This window comes from Panthera uncia, chromosome D2 (genome assembly GCF_023721935.1).
Source record: "Panthera uncia isolate 11264 chromosome D2, Puncia_PCG_1.0, whole genome shotgun sequence".
Classification (NCBI taxonomy): Eukaryota; Metazoa; Chordata; class Mammalia; order Carnivora; family Felidae; genus Panthera; species Panthera uncia.
Window position 1 is genome coordinate 37,466,383 of NC_064818.1, and position 20,548 is coordinate 37,486,930.

At 55.1% G+C, this 20,548-nt stretch overlaps 1 protein-coding gene across 2 annotated transcripts in view; it reads left to right on the plus strand.

Moving 5' to 3' along the window:
* Nucleotides 1-20,548, plus strand: part of RPS24 (ribosomal protein S24) — a 1,165,472-nt gene that overhangs the window by 814,691 nt on the left and 330,233 nt on the right. The window lies entirely within an intron of this gene.

Below are 20,548 nucleotides of genomic sequence, written 5' to 3' on the forward strand. Positions count from 1 at the left end.
TATTCTCACTCACATAAAGGTTTGCACTGGGCAAGCCGCTCGCCTTCATCTTGGGGCTTTGACCTCCAAGGCCACTGCAGAGGAGGGGAGAGCGGGCTGCTGGGGGGTATGTACCAATTAACTGCCTCAGCCACAGGGCACAGCCAGGTTTCGTGGGCCTAAAACTCATGCAATTTAAAGGATCTCTTTAAGAGAATGTATACAATGTTATACATGTCAATTGCCCACAGCTATTGCAATACCGCCATCCACAGAAATTACAAAAACAAAATACCCATGGTCCCCAGAAAGAAGGGGTCAGGGCAAGTGAGAGCCCTAAAATCCACACTCTGTTGACTTCGGGATAAGTCGGCATCTGCCAGGCCTGGAAGTGACGCACCCCTATGGCTCACAGTCCCTTGGCCAGAACTAGCACACCACAGGAGGCTGGGGAGTGGAAGGGAGCCCCTGGCTGCTTGTGAGTATTAACTGTCTCCGGCAGCATGCTGTGCTCACAGCAGCTGGGTGGTGGAGGGTCAGAGGGTCAGAGAGTGGAGGTGGAAGCTTCATGCAAATGTAGCGCTCTAGAATGATCTGTGTTTTTGCCAAAGTGTCTCCCAAGGAAGGCACAAGGGGGCGGGGGGAGGGCGCAGGGAAGCCGTGCCCAGTCCAGAGTCGGAGGTCAGGGCTCTAGTCCCAGAGCTGTCCTTTCTCAACAGTGAGAACCTGAGCGATTCATTTAACCTCCTGGAGCCTGCTGGCCCCATTGCCCAGGTATGTACATTGATCCTGACCTCCCAACATAGTTGTTAAAGAGAAAACAGGATCAAGTGCTTAAAAATGCTTTGCAAACAGCCCAGTGAGGTGCAGAAGTGAGCCACACTGTAATTCTTTTTAGTAAAGCCGCTCTGTCATGCTTTCTTATGGTCACCTGAAAGCCAGCAGTCCCTCGTCCCAAAAGCTCAGCCCATGGGCCCTTGCGGCTGCCTCGGTTATGAAGGCAAAGGTTAAGCCCCCCGGTGTCCTCTTCTCCAGCCTGTCCTGCCTTACCCCACCTGTGTCATCAGCCCTGGAGAGATTGGCCAGGACAGGCAGAGCATACTCAGCTGCTGCATGAACTTGCTGGATTCTCCAGGAAGATTCTAGAATAGTAGAGCTCAATGACTCTCTAGAGGTTAGCTTACCCATTTGTGGGTGCTGGAAATGCTCAGCTCCTTCAGGGGTTCCCCAGCGGGCATTGGTAGGTCGGTCAGAAAGAAGCAGCTCAGCCGTTATGGGCAGTATCCCCCACCCCACAGCACCCTAACAGGGCTATTTTTAACTCTCCACACCCCCCTGCAACCCTCTCACTCTGGGAATGTCATACCGCATCATAATAAACACATCAGAATGCGTCAGCACCCACATCGAGTATCATTTACATATAACTTCATAGGAACGGAGAGGAGTTGAATTAACAAGTTGACATGATGTGAACGTTTTGCACATATTCAATTAAACATCCATTAATTTTGATATTGCCATCACTTTTTAAGTTGGTAATATTTTTTCAGGTATCAAATATTCTTGGAAAGATCATAATCTGTAGGCTTGAGTTTACAGTGCCTAAGCATACACCAGCCCCTGCATAACACCCTCCCTGGCACGGAAGGCCAGGCTTTTCCGTTCTTTCAGAGGGCCCAGCTGCCAAGTGGCTCGCCCGTCTGTGTCATCCCCAGCACAGGCTGCTCATTCCTGCTAAGTCAGGGGCTTGACCTCGCTCTTGCCCCAAATGAGGAGCTGAAAGTCCAGTGAGGGACTGAGTGACTGTGGAGTCTGTCCGATCCCGTGGCCAGAGCCAAGAACGGAGAAGAGTCGCAGGCTGTCTGGGTGACTGTTCATGACCACAGTGAGAAACAGGTCTTGGCCAAGATCACAGAGGCAGCCACGGCACGGCCCCTGCCTCTCTGAGCCTCAGTTTCCCCATTTGCAAGTGAGCAAGCAGCAAGCGAGGGAGGGAGAGGGGAGCATTCTATAACCTCTCCCTTGTTTTCCAGATGTGTATAGAGTTTCCATTTTATGGTATGTTTATTCTGGCACTTTCTGCTGCAGGGTATCAGGGTCAATGCGATTAAGCGGGGTATTTTTTTACACCTGAAACGTCATCATTTTTGAAGGGATTGTAGGTGTATGTGTACAGATGCATGTACTGATTTTTCACTTGTGTGTGAACATGTATATGAGTCCTGGAGAAGGTTCATGCGGACATTGTGCCTCATACTGTGTGTACACGTGTTGTATGAATGCCCATGTATGTGTTCGGGTCATATATGCATGCATGAGTGTGCATTTGTCCGTGTGCAAGCATGTATGTGTGCGTCACGGAGAAGGCCAGGCAGAAGGGATGGTGTTCATGGGCTCTGCGTGTTGCTTTTTACCTTCCTGGTTCCTGGTTGCCCAAAACGCTTTCTTTCTTTCTAGAAAGTGTTCCCGGTGCAACGATCAGTTGCCTGTCCTTTGCTCCCACATAAGGGCATTGTTATCCCCGAGAAAAGGCCAAGAACCAGATCACTCTGCCATTAGGCACTGATGCATGTGAGTGAGCTTTACAAAGGTCCTTCCCTTCCCTGTCTTCTCTTGACCCCCAGATAAAACTAGCGAGGACAGGTGTGATGGTCCCCCTTTTACAGATGAGCTAACTGGGGCTCTCCCAGTGGCTAAGTCACATGTGAAAGGAGAGGACCTGAGTACAGGATCTTCCCGCTCCACATTCCTGGTGACTTGTAGAGGGGCAGATGGAGTGGCCCTTATGGGCACGGCTCTCCTCTCGCACATCTCTCTCTCTCACTTCCTCCCAGGCTGTCGGGATCCAGAGTCAGGTGTGAACCAAGGTCAGTGTCCAGTACAGCGCAGAGGTGGTGAGCAGTGGCCCCTGGGGATGGCCCCTGGGGATGGCCCAGCCTCAGTGTTGGGTCAACAAGGCTGCCAAGTGCCAGGGACATGTCAGGTCTCGCCTCTGCTCGCTGCTCCCTGGGATCAGCAGCTGCCGTCATGGAGCCAGGGAGCCATCGTCTCAGAGCAGCTGGGCAGGGCAGGGTGGGGTGGGGCAGGGATGAAGGAGCTACTTATGGGCAGGAAGAGTTTCGGGTGGCCCCATGCCAGAGCACTCGGGGTCACTGGCCCAGTCCCCAAGTCCCAAGCTGCAGCATCACTGGTTTGTCTGAGTCTGAACCCCCACTGTGCCTACAGCCCAGACAACTTGCTGGGCACGCCTATCACCCTGTCCACTCCCCACAACAACCCTGTAAGGTGACTTCTTTTATTCCTGTTTCGTGTATAAGAAAACCGAGGCCCACGGAAATTAAGAGATGTCCCCAGTGGCAGCAGCAGAAGACCCAAGTTCTTGTTCCCGCTATGTCCCACAATAAGGTGGTTATTGAGCATATAATATACGTCAGGAACTATGCCAGGCACTTCTCAAGATCTTGTTTATATTTCTGCAGAACCCAGTGAGGCAGAGCATCACCTCCATTCTGGAGAAGAGTAAACAGCCTCAGAAGTTAATTGGCTTGGCCAACCTCACAAAATTAGAAGATAGCAGAGTTGAACCCAAACCCAGGTACACCTGCCTAAAGACATCTAATGAAGTCAGGATGATCTCCCTAAAATACACATCTGACCGGGCTTCACCACTGCCCTCCCACTGCTCTCCAGTGCCTCAAAGACCACAGATAAAGTCCAAGAGCCTTAACCTGGCACTCAAGGCCCCCCACAGCCTGGGCCCAAGCACTGCTCCTTCTCCTCCAGCACCCCACCCCACCACACCCATAGTCACCATATTGTATTCCCTTGAGCATGCTATATATTTGCAGAGCCCTGGCCTTGGCAAAGCTTGGTCCATCTGCCAGAAATGTCCTTCACCCTCTTCATGGCCTGTTACATTCCCATGCCACGTGGTGGAATCAGAGAAAAGTGTCCTAGAGGAGGTGTCATTTGAGTTGGAGGCAGTTAATCCTCTGGATTCATGAAACAACATTCACGTTCATTACAGTGTGATATTGCTGAGGAGACGTTGGTGTTTATCTGAATATCTGGTCTCTAGATTAGGAATGCTTTCAGGGCAGAGATGGTGAACTGTTTATATCTGTATCCTAGCAACTAGCACAGGGCCTGTCCCAGCACAAGTTTTCTCCCAGCGTTTGTGGGTGGGTGGGCGGATGGATGGATAGACGGACGGATGGACAGACAGATGGATGGATGGAAAGATGGATGGATGGATGGATGGACGGATGGATAGGTGGATGGATGGATACGTGGATGAATGGATAGATGGACAAACAGATGGACAGACAGATAGATGGATGGAGAGATGGGGGATGGGTGGATGGGTAGATAGATGGATGATTTGTTTGGAAGATGAATAAATTAGTGGATGGATGGAGCTTGGAAGGATGGAAGAAGAAAAAATGGGTGAATTACTCGTATCAACAAGCACAAAACTATTCAGCACTGATAGAGTATACAGAGAGCTCTCCCTCCTCCCGCCACACTCAGCCAGTAACTCAAGAAGCCTCCCCTGCTTGCACCCCTTGTAACTTTTTGTTCCAGGTTGAAAAAGACCTGGCAGGCCCCTCTGGGGCAAAAAAAAAAGGACCCCCACCCTTTTGGTTGAGCTCACATCCTGGAAACCTATGGCTGTGCTCTAGGGAGAGGCAGGGCCTGCCCCGACCCCTGAGATGAGCTAAGCAGGGAGTATCCCAAGTCCCATCTTTCCTTTCCATGAGCTAAGAACTCTTCCATGCCTGCCCTCTCACTGCTCAAAATTCCACTGCCCAGGATAAGTGGAGCCGGGACCTGAGCCTAACGTTGCTTTAATCCCCAAAACAAAGTCACATTGGCCAGAGTCAGAGGAGCCTGGGGGGTCAGCATCCAGGAGGTGCAGGGGCAGGAAGGAACTGGACCAACATCTGGAGGCGGCTGGAGGCAGCTGGGCCACCGTCAGGAGGGCGGGTTCTGAGAGCAACAGTTCTGAACATAGAGCGATGGGTGTGAGTCCTCCCCGGGAGCACACAGGGCCAAAGCACAGGCTCCTCATGAGGAAGGACAATGGCACTGGCTTCTCTCTGGGTTCCACCCCACCCCTCAGCATCCCCACCCACCCCAGCAGCCTCACATCTGCAAACAAGGCCCTGCCAAGTAAACAGCTGCAGCCCACGCTCCAAGGCTCCCCAAACCCCAGCACTACCCACAACGGCCAAAGCCACATCCCATCCGTCCCCCGCCGCGTGGGGCCCAAGGGAAGGGAAACGCTCATTAATCACAAGGAGATGGCTTCCGGGCAGCCTTGGAGACAGGCAAAGGAGACCAGGGCTGGGAGGGAGCTCCCCACAAGCCCCTAAGGGAGGTCAGGGCTCCCCGCTCTGACCCAGTGCAGCATCCATCAGCCAGTGGCTTGCCTTCTGGTGCCCAGGAAATCCTTGAGAGCCAGCCAGCCCTGGTTGCGGCCTGGGAATCCAGAGAGATGGGCAGATGCTTCCATTCAGTGAGACATCAGAGGAAGCCTCCGAGGTCAGGTTGGAGTCTTGGTTCTTTGCCTGGCCTCTGGCAGGTCGTGTGACCTTGGGCAAGTGATTTTTTTTTTTTTCTCCCTCTCAGGGCCTCTGTTTCTGCAAACTAGAGACAGGGCTCTGGCTCTACCTGCCTGTGCGTCCTAGAGTTAGTCTTCACCCTGTGGGAAGGGCTCCTACTGATGTCATACTGTCCATCCCAAGAGCCTCTGAAGAGTCAGCCATGGTCCTTGGCCCCATCTGACTCACTGGCAAATGGGTGTTACTGGGCCATCGTGGTGTTTTTAAAAAACCGTGCATCTGAATGTCTTTGGATGGGACGTGCAGTTTTCAATCAGAGGCAGCCGCCCCCACCCCTGCACGTTGCCTGAAACCCACCCCTTCTCACACTTCTCGGCCCCTCGAATCCACTGGGAGAGGCTAGGTTGTGTTGCAGAAACAGCCAATCCCCCAAACCTCACTGGCTTAGCAAAACAAAGTCAGTTTCTCACTCATGATACAGGCCGGATCTGGGTCGCCACCTCACTTGTGCTGACGGAAGCTTCATCCTGCCGTGTGCTTCCACGGTCCCCAAGACAGGGCAAGGAAAGTGGCAATGACACTGTCCACTCAGAAGAGGCACCCTTTGATCCTGTGCCCATCCTACTGGCCAGAGCACATCACACAGCCTCCCCTCCCCTCAGAGGGGGACGAGGAAGGTGGTCCTACCGTGTGCCCAGAAGGAGGAGAGAACCAACTGGGATATTCGAGCCACCCTAATGACCGCCATCCCCAGGAGGCAAACCTTTGCAGCTTCCGGTAGAACGGGTGAGGTCCCAGCTCCGTGTAAGCACACAGAAGACCCAGAGAAGCTCCCAGCCCTCCTACAGACAACCTCAGGGCTTGCCCCTCGGCCCAGCACTGCACCAAGGCCGGGGACACCGGGAGGCCTAGGATGCTAGGATGTTAGCAATCCCAACAATGCTTTCCCTGCCCGCCCCCTCCCTGCTCCGGGCAGAGGAGAGGGCATTTTAGGATGGGTTTTGAAAGAAACATAAGTGTCAAGTGGGCGAGTCTGGGAACTGCAGTAGTAAAGGCACAGAGGGGTCAGGGAAGGGCTCGTGGTTGGGAGTGGTCATGGTGCAGTGAGCATCAGGGAAGCGGACAGGTGGAAGGCAAGGCCGGGCCAGGGTGAAAAAGGCCTTGAACATCACACCAAGCAGCCAGCTTCCTGCAGAGTGTACCGTAGGGACGATCTCATGAGCTCCTCGAGTGGGAGCTCCAAGCTCTGAAGAGAAAAGCTGGAACTCTGGCAAACCCTGACCTTCCTGAGTGTTTACTCTGTGATAGGTGTGTGCTCAGCAGGTCACATTGGCCATCTCCTTGTTGGAGGCTCATTGTTGTCCCGTTTTACAGTGGGGAAACTGAGGCCTGTGGGGGTCGACTGTTGCCCAAGGTATGGGGTGGAAAGTGAAAGATCTAGGATTCAAACCTGTGTCTGTCTGATCTGCTAGGACGCTCACCAGAACCCAGGCACTGGATGCCTCACAGATACCTCATCTTCCCCCAAATCACCCATGATATACATCACCCTCCCTATCTTACGGGTGAGGACATTGAAGCCAGAGAGACCACCCAAGTGTTAAGTAAACCTTGGGACTGGGGACCCAGGTATGCCAATGGTCAGACCGGGCTTGGCAATGGCAGTCAACGTATGCAGGCCCGGGGCCTGCAGGGCAAGCTATGGCCGAGAGCAGGAATCCCAGAGCGGTGGCAGGCGTGAGGACAGACATCTGTCTACCAGGAACCGTGGGTTTCCACTTACCCTGCTCAGACTAAGCCCCATCACCCTTCCTTATCCTGCCTTTGGTGCCAAGGGCTGTGGCCTCCTCTTTAAGCTGCTGACTCGTCCGTGTCCCACAGAGATACACCTCACTGTGATATTCAGATGCTCGTAGACTATCAAAGCTGGGGCCAGGTGAACTTGGGCATCTTCCCTGAGACATCAGGATGCCCAGGGAAAGAGAGCCTGGAGATTTCCAGTACCTCTTCCCCAAGGTCACTGGCATTCGCGGGTGAACCAACGGTGGGGTGGGGTGGGCCGAGCAGGCTGTCTGGGGAGCCCAGCAAGAGGTAACAGGAGGCAGACAGCCCAGGACAGCCAGCAGGGCAAGGTTAGTAGTGGACACAGCATGGGAGACCTCGGGGTTTCAGCAAGAGTCAGGCCCCTCTATAGACAAGGGAAAGGAGAGGAAGTGATGTTGCGAACAAATCTCTACTGAGTACTTCTCATATCCCAGGCGTCACACTGAGCCCACCGGCAGCGTCTGAGCACATTGCAAAGTATCCAGGTATCACCCTGTCCGCTCCACCGGGAAGAGCACTGAGGCTCAGAGGGGATAAGAGGCACGTTCAAGGGCATGCAGCGTTAAGTTTAAGGTGCTGGAACCAGAATCCAGATTTTCAAACTCCACACCACCACTTCCCTGGGGGTCAGGGACAAAACCCTAGGGCGAGACAGCAACCAGGATGGGACCCAGGCACGAGGGACAGTCCCAACTCTAGGATCTGGAATTAGAGACCCAGGCACGGGCTTGGATTCTTGGAGCAGGGCAGGCCAAATCTCCCAAGTGCCACCCAGGAAGAGCTGGCGCGCCTCAAATCCTTCATCCTGTGATCAGCTCAGGGCACAGGGAGTGGCCTATCAGGGCTCACTGTCAAAAAGAACCGTCACTCTTTGGCCAGCGGCCATGCCGCTTACACGCTGCCCGTGACAGGGGGCTCACGCCCTCTGAACACATTCCGCCTCCAGTCTTGGTTTTGAGAGAAACGCACCGGGGATGGGGTGGAGGGATTAAGTGCCAAAGAGAAGCAGATGAGACGAGACAGTCACCAAAGCCCCTTCCCTCTCCAGCCCTCTCCCCTCAGCCTCCAGATTCTTGAAGGTTGGAGGCCATTAGGATAAACACTCCCAATGGAGGGTATCCGCTCCCAACAAATGCTAGTCCCCAGCACTCTCTGTCCGTGCCTGTCTGCCTGGATCCTCTGGGGCCCTCCCTTCCCCTGGCATGGGCTGCTCTAGGCTTCCATTCTGACTTCCCCCAAGAAGTCTGACTCAGCCTGTTACCCTGGGCAAGCCCCGCCCCCTCCCCAGGCCTCAGTGTCCACATCTGTCAAATGGCGGAAAGATCTCTCAATGTGTTACTTTCTAACTGGCAAGGATTCTTGAACTGCCATCTTCTAGGTGGGTGGAGGGAGGCTGGCCAGGCCAGCTGGGCCCCTGCCGCCCTGGTGCCCATTTCATCAATGCCTGCTTTTGTCTTGAGCATTCGGCAAGCAGGTGAGTTCATTTTCCATTAAGGACAATTATCTCTCTTCATTTGCATATGCTAAATGTGACATTTAAGGGAGCAGTTCCTCCCCACCCCAAACAGGATGAAAGTCCTCTGACAGGCAGGCAACCTGCGGGTTCGGGGCAGAGGTGTAATTGGCTCTTATTAAGGGAAGATGCCGGGAGATACAGGTTTTGAAATGCAAATGATGGCATCCCTCCTTCCACTGGGACTGAATGGGGAATGATGAGGGCCCGGCTGGTGGCTTCCCAGCTCCTGTCTGTCCACATCTGGGCAGGACAGGCCTCCTGACCCACATCATAAGAGAGATAGAAGCTAAGCAGAGGCGGGGAGGCTCGCCACTTCCTGTGCACAGACACGCACATCGCTGCCCTCCCCAGCAGGCTCGCCCCACCTCAGCCCGCCTGCTGCTCCAGCCGCTCCTCCCTGCCCGTCGGAGCCAAGCAGATTCCACTGGCGAAAGTGGGGCCCGTTGGCGTGATCAGCCTCGGCTCAGAAACCCCCACCAACAGCTTCATCGGCGGCTACCGCCAAATTTCAGCCATGACAAGGAAGAAGCCAGGAGGCCCTAAAATACCCCACCCCGCATCGGGCCTCCGCCAGTCTCTGTGCTCGGGATGTGCTTCCCCTTCCCCCGGCCTGGCAAACCCTCGCTTATCTCAGCCAGCTCAGAGGGTACCTCCTCTAGGAAACCCGTCCCAGTGGCCCAGGCCGAATTAACGATGGCCTCCTTTGTCCATGGCCCTGGCCTCATCACTGGGACTGAGAGCCTTTGAAAGCAGGTACAATTCTGATTCATCCCTGGGTGCCAACGTCTGCCCAGAGCCAGGTCCTCAAAGGAGCTCGTTTGGTGGACGCACGGAAGGAGGCATGGATGGATGGACGGAGGCCTTGTCATCATAAAACTTTACCCCGCACTTGCCTTCATGATTACTTGCAGCCTCTCATTGCACTGGCGGGGGAAAGTGAGGCTGGATGGCATGGAGACTCTACCCCCAACTCCGTGAGGGAATGTGCATAAGCAGGGCCTGGAATACCATTCCTGACTCCCCACTCAAGTTGGATTATCATCGCTTGGCATCAGACTTCAAAAGTGAGGGGAGCTTTCCATCTGGGCGCCTTATCACGTGGGACTCGCAGGCCCCGACGTCCTGCCCCTCTTCAGAGCCAGCCACTGGGACTGAGGCTTATCTTGAGGACATTGTCCCCGCTCCCATAGATCACTGACTCCCACCTGGCTGCTACACAAGCAACGACGGTGAAGCCAGAGGCCTTCCCCAGCCCGATGCTGCAGAATAAAAACTACAGACCCCAGGAGAGGAAACGCCTGCCCGTAACCTTCCTCTGCCCCCAGTATCCAGAGCCGTCCTCTGCCTTGGGGAGCCCGGTGAGGGGAGCGGAGGGACAGCAGAGGGGACGCTGGACTCTGCCCCCTAAAACCCTGACGCCAGCCCCCAGCTCTGCCTGAGTCACATCTCCTTGCCACCTGCACCTGCCTCCTTCCTACTGTAGCAGACACTCGGCGGGCAGAGTCAGGGTTCAACTTCCACTTTGCTGTCCGTGATCTGTGAGACCTTGGGCAAGTATGGAACCTGTCAGAGCCTCAGCTTTCCCTTCTGTAAGCGGGGATGGCAAGGCCTTTCACAGAGAATTATTCCCCTATTAGTTAAGCTAATCTTTGTGAAGACCCCAGCAGGTGGTGGGTGCTCAGGGAAGCTCTTTTCCTGTCCCTTCTCCTCCCCCCTGATCTTTAAGGTGAGAGCTCAGAGGGAAGGAGCCCTATATCCCTAGGCGGGACAGTGGGGAGGGCTGGCACCAGGCCCGAGTGTCCTGCTCCCCCGACCCCAACACAGAGCGAGCACATAGGAAGTTGGCAAAAACCATAGGCTCTTCCACTCCCCAGACTCCCAGAGATGTGTTCCATAAAAAGCAGGTGTTTGGGATTCAGAGCTCCCAATGGACACATTAGGACAGATCTAGATAACAAGACTAGAGAAAAATCTGGGCCTGGTAGTGACTCCGAGCTCCCCGGTTGCCTGACAGCCAGTGAGATCACAGAACGGAAGGGCCACACAGTGATTCCCTCACTTGACCACGCGTTCCAATTGCCCGGGAGCTCTTAACATCTCCCAGGGCTCAGCCATACCCCAGACCAATTAAATCAGAATGCCTGGGGGAAGGAGCTGGGCATCAGGATGCTTTGGCATCCCGAGGTGGTTCTAGCGTGACTCAAACTTCGGGAACCACAGGGCCACAGGACCGGATAGTGATTGTGGGCGGCTGGCCAAGACTGGACGCTGTTCAGAGTGCTTTCTTATCTGTGGCCTCATCTGTCATCATCGGCCGGCTGAGGAGCCGCATCATTCCACCCATTGCACAGAGGAGGAAAGGGAGGCCTAGGATGTGGCCATGTCTCCTGAGGCGACCATTGATGAGTCTGAACAAAAGCTCAGTCTCCTCCCAACCCTTGAAGCTGGACTCTTCCTACATCGGCACAGGGGGCCCGGGTTTAGTCATGAAGAGACAAAGATCCCGACTTCCAGGGGCCGCTGGGTTCTGGGTTGGTTCTCCCAACCTTTCCTGGGAGGAGGTTCTGATGGTGGTGGGCAGGGCACAGCAGAAGTGTCCCCGAGGCAGGCAGGGAGGACTTCACACGCTGGGTGCAGGCCAGCACTCTGGGCCAGCTCATGACTTGGCCCCAAGAAGGCCCTGGCTCAAGCCCAGGGACTTCTCCCATCTGACTTCATCCTGTGGTGTGCGGGGGTCTGTTCCAGGATGGTGGGGCCCAGACACCGTCTCTTTATCTGAGTCTTTCCTGACACTTCTCTGATAACAAAGAAGGAAGCTTAACAAGGAGCAGAAGGTTTATGGGGGGATTTCAGCTTCTTCCTCTAGGTCTGTGTTGGAAACACAGCCGTTCACATAAAGCCCCGGGCACCACTGACGGGGAAATCAGAGGGGCCCACGGCAGCTCCAGGGCTGGCTTAGCTCCCACCACCCCTGCCGGTCCTCAAAGTCGGTCAGCCGCCGCCTTTCCAGCCCACCCCCCTCCCTGGCCCATCCATTTCAGGAGACAGACGAAGGGGGCGAAGACAAGGGCATCAACCAATTTGCACAGCACAGAATGATGCAGTGCCTAGCAGCCGCCCAGACCAGAGTTCACATCCCAGCTCTGCCTTATCCTGTTTGCTGAGTGGCCTCGGACAAGTTGCCTCACCCTTGCAAGCCTTGAAGCTCTCCGCTATAAAACAGTGTGGCTAATAATCCTCACCTCCCAGTAGCTGGGAGACTGGGGTTAAATAGCATCCATGTTGGCTGCGGGATCCCAGACATGTTATTTGACGTCCCTTCGCCACAGCAAAGCCCACCTTTAACGTGGGAACGATGAGGCCTATTCACTGAGGTGGAGAGAGGACTACATCCATTAAATGAGCTCTTGCACGTAAAGAGCTTAGAGCAATGTCTGGCCTCGCCCAAGCATGCCTGGCACACAGTAGTCCCTCAAGAAATATCTGCTTCCTTCCTCACCTTGCAGGCACTTTCAGGATGTGGCCATGTGTGGTCAGCTGCCTTCCTCTGGTGCCCAGTGACTGGCTCTGAGCCATCTCCTTAAAAAATTGGAAATCTTGCCCACTTACTCTTCTCCCTTTTCATAAAGCAATCACAGAACAGAGGCAGTGACCTTGGGCAACCTTGCACTGCAATGCTTTCCAAAAGGCAAAGCCCCATCAGTCACCGCAGGAGAGCTTGGCGCCCCCACGCACCCCCCTCCCTCCAGCGGCCGGGCCCATCTGAGCAGGGGTGGTCTTTGGGGCTCTAGTTTGGTTTGGTTTGATTTTTTTTTTTTTTATGTGGAAGATGCATCCCAGAGCAGAAAGAACAGTGAGGGCTTACATGCCCTGAGTAGTGAAGAAATCATGGAGACTTTTTTTTTCAAACTCCAACAACAGTTATTAAACGGGTACCAGTCTGGGCACACTGGCGCGTTTTCTCTGATCCAAGTACAACCCTGAGGGGAAGAGCTCCCAGCAGTTCCAGAGAGGAGTCCGAGGATCAGAGACTCAGTGACTGCCCTCGGAGAAGTGGATTAGAGGAGGCTTCAAACCCAGGACCTGTGACTCTGTGTCCCCGTTCTGTCCTCATCGTGCCACACTCTCCAGAGATAGGCTAGAAGTGCCCTCAGACGTGTTGGGCTCAGCAAGCCCTGTGGATTTCAGGTCAGAATAAGCACCATGTCTAACAATTCAAGCTGCCAGAGACGAACAGTGCTACCTTCAGGGGAGTGAGCTCCCTGTTCCCAGGGGAATGCAAGCTGGGGCTGTGAAAGGGAGCAAGGCCATTTCCAAGATCCAGTAAAGGAAAGACCAAGGTCCCTTCTGACTGAGCATCTGTGACCCCAGGAAATTCCCTCATTCAATGAGTGTTCCTTCAGCACCCTCTCGGCTGTGGCCTGGGCTCTGGGACACAGGACAGACAGGTCAGGAAATGCTTTTGCACCTTGGAGCTTACATTCTAGTTAGGGTAGTGAGGAGTTCAGCAAAACGTGTAAGCGCCTTGAAGAAAGCAAATATGGTAACGGGATGGAGCGTGGGTGGGGTTGGTAGAATGGTCAGGGAGGGCCTCTTTGAAGACTGAAAAGGCGACAGCCCACAGGACGCAGGCAAAGAGAATGTCACACAGCAGATACGCTCAGACGCCAGGCACCCAGAGGCCAGGAGGTGGGACCGGTAGGGAAGTTGGGGAAGAGAGGAGAGAGGGGCACAGTGGGGCCGGAGTCACGGGGGACAAGCAGGAGCGTATCACGCGGGCCGCACCCACTAGGTCTGGGGCGCAGGTCCCACGAGGGTGCCCTGCTCTGACTTGTTTGTAAATCTCCTTCTGGCAGCTGTGTGCAGAAGGAAGCAGAGGGCTGGACTCCCGAGGCCCTGTTAGGAGGCCGGTTTAGCCACCTGGCAGGCAGAAGATGAGGGGTGGACAGGAATGGTGACAGTGGAGGCAGCAAGGTAGGGACAGATTCGGGACCCAGGCGGAATCAACAGAATCGGTTGTCAACAGCAAGGAGAAGGGCAGAATCAAGAGTGAGCCAGGGGGATGTGAGCCAGGGTTGGGAAGAAACCACGAGTCCAACTTAAGCCATGATCATTTTGGATGGGATACCCTCTGAGGGTCTGCCCAGCCATCTGGGGTTGGTACATGCCCTCCCTGGAGGGTCAGCGGCATATGGCTAGCAGGCACTCAGAGAATGTAGGGGCCTGAGGGCATTCAGAGTCAGAGGAGGGTTCAAATCCCAGCTCTGCCATTTACTTGGGTGTGACAACAGGAAAGCCACTTATGCATTGATTTGTTGAGCATCGCTTTCCTTCTCCCTGGAGTGGGAATGGCAACTATCTATCTCCTAAGGCTATAATGGAGATTAAACATGCCCAACTCCCTCCAACTTTCCCTTCCATTATGGCATCTCAGAAGCAGGCTTCCTGGACTGGAGTGAGCTCCCTGCTAAGTCATCCCATCCTAGAGTTTGTCACACTGGGTGGTAATGGATGGGCAATGGGCATATCTCTGACTGTTGTGCTCATCATATCCCCAAGAGAATGGCACAGCGTTAGGCGTGATGCTGATGCTCAGTAAACTATTGAATGAATGGATAAAAGGATGATTGAACGAATGCATGAATAAGTGAATGAATGAATGGATGAATGAGTGAATGAATGAATGAACAGATGAATGAATGCTTGAATGAAAGAATGGAGAGGTGGATAGCTGAAAGAAAGAGTGAATGGATGGATGAATGAATGAGTGAATAAATGAATGGATAGATAAATGGATGAGTGGATGAATGTATGAATGAGCAAATAGATGGTTGAAAGAATAAGTGAATGAATGAACGGATGAATGAATGAGAAGCTGCCTCCTCAGGCCAGCTCTCTAGACTGATACCTCTCAAAGACTTGTCACTCTGCACCAACCATGCAAGGTAACAGGGCTGGGCCGGGGCTGGGCAAGAACCCCAACTTGGACCTGACCTGCACCTGATCACTCGGGACTCTGTGTAATTCCACAGTTGGCTGGGAAGCCAACTCCCAGAGTCTGAGCTAAAAGAAAAAGTCGCATCAGGAAAACCTCCCCAGTCCCAAACATTTCCCCCATTCAGACCTGGGTCCAGAGGCACCACTGAATAGACAGAAATCTAGGGCACCGGAGTCCCGGCTGCCCACTGTACAAATGGAAAACCTGAAGCCAGGGAGGGTGGGGACTTCCTGAGACCAAACGGCCTTACAGTGGCTGGTACTACAGGCCAGGTTTCCTGGCTCCTAGGCCCTATGTGATGTGCGAGGGGAGAATTAGGGCAGGAAGCTGTGGGGACCGGGCCTCCCCATGGCAGCTTGGGGCCTGACAGGCTGCCCAGGCCAGAGAACCGCCTCCGAGCCTCCTCCAGCAACCCCAGCTCTCGCAGACGCCCCGCTGCCTTTCGGAAGCAGCCAGCTCCAAGCAGGCAGATGGCCGGCAGGCCACTCGCCCAGCCCTCGGGCCCAGATGGCGGTCCCGGCACTAGGTGGGACGTCGTCGCAGCAGCAGCAACAGGAACTGCTCGCCAAGGCCACCGGAGGCCCATCAGAGAGGGAGGAGCACTGGGTACAACCTCACGGCTGCCCTGCCTTGCCTCCTGGGGCCTGGCATTGCTCAGAGGCTGGGGAGGCTGGGAGCACAGAGGCACGGGCCAGCCCAGCACTGTGCAGACTGAGCCTGGGCACGATTGTTCAGGGTGGCACCACTCAGTGGGGGCACAGGCCAGAATGGGCAGCTCCGCCCAGGGACAGTCCCCACCCCTTTCTGCCTGCTTATCTATATCCAAAAGAAGTAGGTCTTTCATGCTGCCAGAAGCTAAAGAGCCCCCTTCAGGCCTTGGCATCTCCAACGGGATCTCTCAGGGTTGTGAAGAATAATCATAATAGTGACAATAATCAGCCACATTTCTTGAGGGTCTACTATGCACTGCATGCTATTCTAAGAACTCTACAAGTATAGATGCCGTCCCTGTAACAACTCTGTGAGGCAAGGCTGTGATTATCCCATTTTGCAGATGAGAAAATGGAGGCCCAGAGAGACGTAATTTGCCCAAATCACGCGGCTAGGAAATGGCAAAGCCAGGATTCACACCCAGGTGGCCTGGCTCTGGACCCCCTGTTCTTAAGCACCCCCACAGTTCTGACTGGGCCCCCGCTGCTAAGTCCTACACAGCACAATGCAGGGGGCGGGGCACAGGACACCCTATCTTAAATGCAGAAGTGTGACTTTGCCAGATTCTGAGCTGCCTGTTACAAGTGCTCACCCATGCTGGTTGGCATTCTCCAGGCAGAGGCCTCCCGCACAGGGCCAGGGTAAGCCCAGGCAGGTCCTAAGAGGTAAGCAGAACGGGCAGCTGAGGACAAGCCATGGGTGTCTCTGGAAGAAGGCACAGGGGGCCCTAAAAAAGCCAATATACACATCAGCACACAAACATATGCTAAACACTTACACACTGGAATGCTCAAGAGCATCCCCTCACAGACGTGTGAACCTGTGTGCACACGGGACAGACACACACCCAGGCCATTCTGGGGGGCAGTAGGACGCTGTGATGACCACATGACAAGCCTGTGTCCCGTAGACCACAAGAGGGGAGTCTTGTCTGGCTGTCGCCCTCCAGGAAAGCATGAGGCGGTCCCTTCCCCTCGCTGAGCCTCAGTTTCCCCACCAGTGCAAGGTAGGGGTTGCCCGAGGCCATCTCCAAGGTCTTAGGCTCCATGCCACCTGGACGGTCACCTGCGACTCTCTGTCCCCAGAGCCTGGCAGGGAGCTGTGACTCAGCAGCAAGAAGCAAAGCAAGAGCCCCTCCCCCACCCAATACACACAAAGGGCATCTTGTTACCGGGGCCTGCCAGCAAAGCCCAGAGGGCCGGGGAGGTGAGAATCCGGGGGCAGCCTGTGTGGGCAGGGCCGGGGCAGGGCTGAGGGAGGGCGGGAGAGGGCTGCCCAGCCAGGGCTGCTGGCTGACACCCAGCAGGGCAAGGTGCTCTGAGTGGGCAGCCCCAGTGGGTGGCCTCTGGATGAGGCTGGGCACCCCAGGCCCCTGCAGGACACCCTGCCTATTAAGTTCCCTTTTTTATTTTTAAGTTACAGTCTACATGAGCTTTACTCTCCTAGCAGCAGCTGCAGACATGGAATTTCCCAGCGGTGTGGGGGAAACCCACAGCCCAGGGCTTCAACTCAGAGCCTGTAAGTCTCCATCCTGCAGGCTCTGGGGTGTGAGGACCTTTTGAGGAAGATCACAACCAAGTTCTTTCCCTGTCTGTAAGATGGGATGCTGGGCTGGGGAGGGTGGGCACTCCTTCAGGCCAGCAGTCACCTCACCAGGAAACCCCAACCAGGTAAGGGCACTCTGGAGTCATACCTGCTCTCACTGCTGCTACTCATTCTGACACTGCCCTGCCGTGGGATCCTGGGCGAACCACTCCCACTATCTGGCCTCCGTTTCCCCGTAAAATGGCAGTGGTGAGAGGCAAGAGGGAATCCGATAGAACAGTCTTCCTGGGAGTTGCTCGGTAATCACTTCTTCCATGTGTCCTATGCAGGGACATGAGACGCTCATTCAAGGGCACATAAGTGAGAGGGTCGGTCTAGAGTGCCGCACGTCTGTGTACATGCGTGCATGTGTGCACACATGAAACGTGTATATGGCCAGGCAGGTGTGTCCCCCCCATGGGGTGGGGGGGGCGGGGACATCCTTCAGGCCATGCAGTCCAGGCAGAGCAGGGCCCAGATGCAAAGCGTCGCTAAGACTGCTCTCCTTGCTGCTTGGGGGCCCTCTGGACGCTAGTGACCGATCTGTGAATTCAGGTAAGCCATGTCCCTGAAGAATAGACTGGCCGCGCCAGACACATCTCCCCTAAGCACAGCTCGCGGTTAGCTGCCTGTCTGTCCCAGGTCACAGTGCTGCCGCCTGGTTCTATTGCCAGGGGCACATATACTGTAGCCACCTGGATGATGCCCCCAGAGTTGCACCCACACCATGGCACCATGAAATTTTACATTCCGATATCTCATCTCCCCAGGACCCGACTCATCCCCAACTCCCCCAGGAAAGAGCCTTTGCACTCTGTCGGGAGAATATACATGAGAGGCTATTCCACACTGCAAAGTGCTGTGTGAGCTGGCGATTCTGCCGGATCCTCAAAATACCACCCACCTTACAAGGTTCTTGTTCCCGTTTGACAGATGAAGAAACTGAGGCCCAGAGGAGTGAAATAAAAGATCCAGGACCTGGGGGATTTGATAAGGGGACGTGAGCACCAGGCTCATGGTTAGAAGCAGATTCAAGAGCCAGACCCGCTTTGGAGAGGTGTGGGCAATGACCCCCAGAAACCCCAGCTGAGAGCATGAACACAGTGAGCAGAGATGCCCCCTCTGAGCTGTGGGCAGAGGGGCAGCCAAGGCCCCCTAATCAGGCGGAGGAAATCGAGAAGCTTGTGTGCCCACACTCTCCGCACCCACCATGGATCCCGGAAGAGGCTGGCACAGAGGACTTTCTCTTGGGGCTTTCAGTGACCAACACTGGGGGGTTGGCCTTGGGGGCCGAGAGGACGTAAAGCCCCATGTGGGCAGGCACTTCCCGGGGAAAGCAGGCTGTATGGGCGGGCTGCGGAGTTCTACCAATACAACTTCCACAGGCAGCCACCTCTGATGCGTCACAAAAACAGCTACAACTTGGGAGGTCCTACTCCGTAGGACTCACTTTAAATTTATTTTTTACTTAGCAAATAATTCACTGAAGGCCTTCAAAGTGCCAGCCCCTGCCTCCATGGAGCTCACAGTCCAATGGGGGAGGCCAACCCTAAACAGAGACTCACGCCAGAACCAGTACCAAGGAGGGCTTCCTGGAGGCGATGACATTGAGCCCAGACCTTCTGAAGGATGAGTAGGAGCTAGCCAGGCAAAACCCTTTAGACAAAAAGGACCCAAGACAGGAGGGGGGTGGGCACATCGGCACCCATAATCTCCACAGTAACCTTATAACATGGGAGAAGATGTCCATTTCATGATTGAGGAATCCGAAACGCCAAGAGCTGAGTCACCACAGACCTCACACATCCGACTGGGGCGCATCACCCAGACCCTGAACCACGTCTCCAATCCCCAAAGCCTGGCACCTGAGCCCTGGAGCTAAGAAGCAAAGGCTATGGAGGAAGAGGCCAGGTCTGTTCGTGCCTGCAGCCCACATGAGTGGAGGTGAGCGAGGCCCCTCCTTGCAGGTGAGGACCCAGATACGCTCTTTTGCCAGAGTGGGGTGGTGGCCCCATGACAGGGCCAGGCATGTCCCCGCACAGCTTTAGAACTGCTCACAAGATCCAGCGAGACCTCGGTCCAGAGTCATGAGCCCATCACCACCCTTCAGCCTGCGTAAAGCGTGGTGGCTTCCGTTTCTCGCGGACACGATTACGAGGACCACAGATCCTGTGGGGTCAGCAGAGGGGAGACCCGGGGCACGCAGAAGCCTTCTCCAAGCCAGGCTTCCCGGAGGGAGTGGCCTTAAGAACCAAGAGGACTTGGAAAGGGCCAAAACGGAGCCGAAGAGGGAACCCCAGGCATGGGGAATGGAAAGCAGAAACATGGTGGTGGGAGTAGCAGAGCCCGTGGGGATCCGTGAGCGGTGCTACGTATCTGAAGCGTCCAGGACTCTCAGGGACCACCAGGGCCCCCACACCAGAACTGCCCCAGGACCTTCCTGTACCAGACCCAGAATCAGCAGAGCCCAAAGGGCACAGTAAGAAGACGCGGCCTCGCCTTTGGCTCGTGGAACTCCTCTCGGCGCAGGGAACAGTGCAGGGAACGGCGCTGGGCTCAGGGATACGGCTTTGGACTCCCAGCCTCAATCCCTGCCCTCAGGAAGCTTATAGTGTAGCAGAGATCACAGGCATTAAGGGAGCAAGAAAGCATCACAAGCTTACAAAAGGAGCATCCTTCCTTCAATCAGTCGGCCATTCCTTTGTTCAAGGGCTTCGCTCCGGTGATAGAATGGTGAACAAGCAGGTGGCATGGTGGGGGCCATCCTCACAGGGCTGAGAGTACGCAGAGCGGCACCCGCACCCCACCCCATGTCAGAGCCAGAGAACTGGGGCAGGAGAAGAGGGAAAGAAAGCACAGGGCCAGAGGAGCTAACAGGGGGAGGTAGGGAGGCCCCTCCCATTACACTCTGCTGACTTCTACCCTTAGGCCAGAGCTTCGGAAGCCACGCCCAGCCCGTGGCCAGCGACTCTGACCACAGCAGGGCTGCAAGACCTCTAGGCCATTCCTCAGAGTCCTGACGGAAGATCCGATGGACATCAGCATCCCTGGGCCTTCTCCTAATGACCACATACGTTCCCAGAACACAGATACCCACGTCTAACTTCCATAAAAGCTTCTTTTGCTTACAAAGGCCCCGCCAAAGGGCCCCGGGCTGCCTCTGCTTATGACTTGGGGATGGAGAAGAGGTTGTTCTGGCTCTCTGGGGAGGAGGTCGCTTCAGGCTGGGTGGCATAGGAGGCTCTGTTCTCTCAGAGCCTTATCCTCCAGGCAGTCAAAGGAGTCCTTGGCCAGCCCTCAGGGATCTCCAGCAGGACCCACTGAGCCCCCTTTATCCCCAGAGCCCAGCTCTGAGTCCTCACTCCTGCC